The following is a 6,727-nucleotide window of genomic DNA, read 5'->3' on the forward strand; positions in this document are numbered from 1 at the left end:
GCACTCACCAAGTACATGGTAGAGGTTCTTATTCAGGTTTGGGTTCTGGGGCAGCTGAGACTCCTTTTCTCTTTAAAATTCTGTGACTTTGTAACTATTATAAATAACATATCTTTACATATAACTATTTATATCACCATATATAATTAAAGAATCTATTTTAAGCTTCAACTTTCTGCTAACATTATTCATTATGCCATTATTTCCACATGTGCTAACACACTGAAAGGAACACTCTTAGATTCAAAACACAGACCTACATTGCCAACAAACTCTTCAAATACCCTCTCTCCATGCCAAGCTGATTCCTTTTGCTTCCCCCTAAACACACACACATACCCTAGAGAGTCTCATATAACCCTCTGAACTCTGGGGCAGCCCATATTAGTATCTTAGAATGGGTTATATGTTTATTATTCCTAAAGGACACACAAGGACTCATTACAATCGAGTCCATCTGAAGACAATACTTATATATAGCATCTCTCAGGATCCTGGGCTTCTTCCTGTTTCTTTTTCATTCCAGGATCTGGCAGATGATGTTCAGCTAGGTATGCTAATAAGCCTGCCCTCCTGGGTGACAGTGGAGAAATGGTGTGGCTTCACCCTGCTTCCTGAATAAAGAGATGCCTTGTCCATGGTCTCCCCATTATGGACTGGTCTGGAGGTTGGAGGGCAGGGGAGACATGATTCACAGTAACAGAATATAAAGACTCTGTTGTTAATTAGGTAGAATTGGGGCAGGGGGCATTTCAGTGGAAAATTTCTATCAGAAATGAGGAGGCTGTTTTCTGAGCCAGGTACCCTGGAGATCATGTACCTTTGCAGAACATAAGGTGAGTAGAATGACAACACCATGCCCCCTCCTAGTTTCCATTGCCTTGAGGGAACAGGGAAGACTATTTGATGGAGAGGTTGGCAAAGAGCTGGCTGAGGCGGAAAGAATGGCAGTGAAAAATATTCATGCCAAGAAAGAGAACTGAGCCAATATTTCTAGAAAGGCAGCACCCACCACCTCCACTCTTTTGCATTTAGAAGACACTCAAATATTTCTTGAATTTAATCATCAACATCAGGACCCCATGTGTCCAAAGCAATCATATAGGAGATTCTATAAGGAGCTGAGGCTTGGTAATTTCTTTCTGGTCATCCTTGCCAGTCACTGGCATCCTCTCTCATATCTCCTGACACACCTTTTTCTGCCCCTGTACTTTATAATCTTGTGGAACACATAAAGACTGCCCTGAGGATCCTGCCACCTAACTTTGGGCATCCCAAAGCTCCATCCTAGGTTCTTTTTTTTCTTCATTCTCTTTCTTGGTGATCTCATAATTGTCCATTCATTTAATCATCTCTGGGCAGAGCTACATCACCCTCAATCACTGTCCTGAGCTTTAGGGCTGCATCATCAACTGCCCACTGGTCATTTTTTTAAAAACATTTATTAATATGTATTTTTTTGAAAAGTTAACATGGTTATATAATTCATGCTCTTGCTTTCCCCTTCACCCCCCCCCCCGAATTCCCCCTGCCTCCATGGCAGATGTGTGTTTCCACTGGTTTTGACATGTGTCATTGATCAAGACCTATTTCCAAATTATTGATAGTTGCATTTGTGTGGTAGTTTCGAGTCTACATCCCCAATCATGTCTGCCTCAACTCATGTGTTCAAGCAGTTGTTGTTCTTCTGTTTCCACTCCTGTAGTACTTCCTCTGAATGTGGGTAGCATTCTTTACCATAAATCCCTCAGAATTGTCCTGGGTCATTGCATTACTGCTAGTACAGAAGTCCATTACATTCGATTTTACCATAATGTATCAGTCTCTGTGTACAATGTTCTTCTGGCTCTGCTCCTTTCACTCTGCATCAATTCCTGGAGGTCTTTCCAGTTCACATGGAATTCCTCCAGTTCATTATTCCTTTCAGCACAATAGTATTCCATCACCAGCATATACCACAATTTGTTCAGCCATTCCCCAATTGAAGGGCATACCTCCTTTTCCAGTTTTTTGCCACTACAAAAAGCGCAGCTATAAATATTTTCTTACAAGTCTGTTTATCTATGATCTCTTTGGGGTACAAACCCAACAATGGTATGGCTGGATCAAAGGGCAGGCATTCTTTTATAGCCCTTTGAGCATAGTTCCAAATTGCCAGCCAGAATGGTTGGACCAGTTCACAACTCCACCAACAATGCATTAATGTCCCAGTTTTGCCACATCCCCTCCATCATTCATTACTCTTCCCTTCTTTCATTTTAGCCAATCTGCTAGGTGTGAGGTGATACCTCAGAGTTGTTCTGATGTGCATTTCTCTAATTATTAGAGATTTAGAACACTTTCTCATGTGCTTATTGATACTTTTGATTTCTTTATCTAAAAATTGCCTATTCATGTCTCTTGCCCATTTATCAATTGGGGAATGGCTTGATTTTCTATACAATTGGTTTAACTCCTTGTATATTTGAGTAATTAGACCCCTGTCAGAGTTTTTTGTTATAAAGATTTTTCCCAATTTGTTGTTTCCCTTCTGATTTTGGCTACATTATTTTTGTTTGTACAAAAGCTTTTTAGTTTGATATAATCAAAATCATTTATTTTACATTTTATAATTTTCTCTTACTCTTGCTTGGTTTTAAAATCTTTCCTTTCCCAGAGATCTGACAAGTAGACTACTCTATGTTCATTTAACTTATTTATAGTTTCCCTCTTTATGTTCAAGTCATTCACCCATTCTGAATTTATCTTGGTGTATCTGGGTGTGGAGATGTTGATCTAAACCTATTCTCCTTTCCTAAAAATAATAAACAGTATATACCGAAAACCATCAACAAGCATCATATGCAACGGGGATAAATTAGAAGCATTTCCAATAAGATCAAGAGCAAAACAAGGATGCCCATTATCTTCTCTATTATTTAACATTGTACTAGAAACATTAGAGAAGAAAAAGAAATTGAAGGTATCAAAATAGGCAATGAGGAGACTAAGCTATCACTCTTTGCAGATAATATGATGGTCTACTTAAAAAATCCTAGAGAATCAACTAAGAAGCTTGTAGAAATAATCAACAACTTTAGCTAAGTTGCAGGATACAAAATAAATGCACATAAATCATCAGCATTTCTATATATTTCCAATACATCAGAGCAGTAAGAGGTAGAAAGAGAAACACCATTTAAAATCACCCTAGACAATATAAAATACTTAGGAATCTATCTACCAAAACAAACACAGGAATTATATGAAAACAACTACAAAACACTTTCCAAACAATTAAAACTAGATCTAAACAATTGGAAAAATATTGATTGCTTATGGGTAGGATGAGCTAACATAATAAAAATGACCATTCTACCCAAATTAATTTACCTATTTAGGGCCATACCTATCAAACTACCAAATAACTTTTTTTACTAAATTAGGAAAAACTATAACAAATTTCATTTGGAATAACAAAAGATCAAGAATATCAAGGGAAATAATGAAAAAAATGTAAAGGAAGAGGGCCTAGCAGTACCAGATATTAAACTGTACTATAAAGCAGCGGTCATCAAAATGGGGTACTGGTTAAGAGATGAAAGGGAGGGGCAGCTGGGTAGCTCAGTGGATTGAGAGCCAGGCCTAGAGACGGGAGGTCCTAGGTTCAAATCCGGCCTCAGACACTTCCCAGCTGTGTGACCCTGGGCAAGTCACTTGACCCCCATTGCCTACCCTTACGACTCTTCCACCTAGGAGCCAATACACAGAAGTTAAGGGTTTAAAATTAAAAAAAAATTAAAAAAAGAGATGGAAGGGAGGATCAGTGGAACAGACTTGGGGTAAGTAACATCAGCAAGACAGTGTATGTTAAACCCAAAGAGCCCAACTTTTGGAACAAAAATCCACTATTTGACAAAAACTGCTGGGAAATTTGGAAAACAATATGGGAGAGAATAGGTTTAGATCAACATCTCACACCACTGGTCATTTTGAATTAGATGTCCCATAAACATCGAAAACAGAGCTCATTGAATTCTGGGAAGACAGTGGCTTAGATGGAGCAAATCTTAAAACCTCTACACTCTTTACACACTGGGATAGAAAACAATGTGCTTCGAGAAGAAAGAGGGCCAAATCTAACATCTGGACATAGCAGGGGGATCATATTGCTGGACAACTCAAGAGGTATGCTAAAGAAAAAGGCTTGAATTCTTGAACTGTTGGGTCTGAAGGTATAGAAGGGGAATCCCAGGACCCCTTCCCCCACATACTGTGTCGAGTCTCTAGCAGCCCCTAAAATCTCCTGGAGGGTGCACCAGCCTGGAGAGAGGGCCTTGCTGGCACAGGACTCGGGGAGTTGAACACAGGCACTAGGGAGGTGGCTGGAGGAGAAAGCCACAGAAACACAGCAAAAATGCTCAGAAGATGGCCGCTTAGATGGAGCCAAACCTCAGACCACCTCACTTTACCACACTGAGATAGAGAACAAAGGGCTTCAAGAGGAAAGAAAACCAGGTCAAACAGCAGGAGAGAGCAGGGGGACCCTACTGGATAGCTCAGCAAAAACACTCCATCTTATCCCACCACTTCTTTTTTTTCCCTTTCAGTTTGCCTCAGGGCACATTAAGCAATATAGATTAATCCAATCAATAAAGGCTTAATCCCATAAACTGGACAGAAAAGAAGTCTTCAGAGGGCAGGGAAACTCCAACACCCTTCTCTAATAGACTGCAGAGAAAGTAACTACAAACCTCCATTGCCAGCTGGGGGAAAATTTTTCATCAAAGCTCATTAAACCCATCTGTTTAAACTAGCAGAACAGAGAAAGGAAAAATATGAGTAAACAACAGAAAAAGAGAAAAGAAATGACAATTGAAAGCTTCTTTCGAGGAAGTGAAAAGAGAGCAAATGAAATAGAAGAAGAGGAAGAAGCACCAGTGAATTGGACACAGGCTTTGGAAGATCTCAAAATTCAACTAACTCAAGAACTTCAGGAACTCAAAAAGCACTCAAGAGAGAATGAAGACAACTTGAAAAAATAAATACATGATCTAAAACAAGAAAATAACAAAAGATCTGGTGAACAGAGCTAGAAGAGACAATTTAAGAATTATTGGTTTACAGGAACCTTGTTAGAAAAGAAAAAGTTCAGATATCACCCTACAGGAAATTATCCAATTAAACTGCCCTGACATTCTTAAACAAGAGGGAAAGGTGGAAATGGAAAGAATTTGCAGATCATCTCCTACATTTAATCCACAACTGACAACTTCCAGGAATATTTTCGCCAAATTCAGACCAAGGGAAAAATATTATAAGCTGCTAAAAAGAAGTAATTCAGATACCAGGGAACCACAGTTAGGATAACACAGGATATGGCTGCATCTACATTGAAGGACCAGAAGGAATAGAACATAATATTCCAGAAAGCAAAAGAACTGGGTCTATAACCAATAATCAACTATCCAGCAAAACTGACTATATTTTTACAGGGGAAAGTATGGCCATTCAATAAAATTGAAGACTTCTAAGCATTCATAAAGGAAAAAAAAACAGACTTAAACAGAGTTTGCTACCCAAACACAGAACTCAAGAGAATCACCATAAGGTAATTAAAAGAGTGGAGGAGGGGGAATCCTTTCTTTAAGGGACCCAATAAGTTAAATTGACTTGTATCCCTTGAAGAAAAGAAAATATTGGCAGATATTAAATTTTGTTTATTATCAACTGGGTAACCAGAAGAAGTTTACATAGAGGGAACAGCAACAAACTGTATAGGATGAAATGTCAAGATATATATATATACATATATATATATATCTTGACTATATCTTGACATTTGATATATATATAAATGTGTGTGTATAAATATATATAAAACTAGAGGGGGAAAAAGGCAATATTGAGAAAAATGGGAAAACAAACAAAATTGAGTAAATTTATATACCATAAAGATGTGTGTGAGGTGAACAGGGAAGAATAACAATACACTGGAAGGGTAAAGAGGTTGGAGAGAGGAAATATTTAATATTTAAGTGCATTGAAATCAACTTAAAGAGGGAAGAATAATCAGATCCATTGGGGCAGAGAATTTATTCAAGCCCTATAGCGAAGTAGAAGGGTAATAAAAGGACTGGTGGGGAAGGAAGCAACATTAGGAATGGAGAGGGTGGGGGGGTGTCCAGTAGCTTAAAAAGACCCTAAAGAAGAATAAGAAGGGAATAAGAAGAGAGAGTGGAGGAAGGGAAGTACAATAAGGGAGGGGTTTAGGGGAACTGATTAAAAACAAAACACTGCTATAGAAAGAAGTAGTGAAAGAAGAAAGGGCAGGACAAGGAGAAAGAATCAAAATATCTGAGAATACACAGTTGATCATTATAACTCTGAATGTGAATGGGATGAACTCTCCCATAAAGCAGAAGCAAATAGCAGAGTGGATTAGAAACCAAAATCCTATCATATGTTGTCTACAAGAAACACACATGAGACAGGCAGACATACATAAAGTAAAAATGAAAGGATGGAGAAAAATCTATTGGGTTTCAACTAAGAAAAAGAAGGCAGGAGTTGCAATCATGATTTCTAACAGAGCCAAAGTAAAAGTAGATCTGGTTCAAAGAGATAGGGAAGATAATTACATCCGGATAAAAGGCAGTATAGATAATGAGGAAATAAAAGTACTCAACATGTATGCACCAAATGGTATAGCATCTAAATTTCTAAAGGAGAAACTGGCAGAGCTCAA

The sequence above is a fragment of the Gracilinanus agilis genome, chromosome 1 (assembly GCF_016433145.1).
Source record: "Gracilinanus agilis isolate LMUSP501 chromosome 1, AgileGrace, whole genome shotgun sequence".
NCBI lineage: Eukaryota > Metazoa > Chordata > Mammalia > Didelphimorphia > Didelphidae > Gracilinanus > Gracilinanus agilis.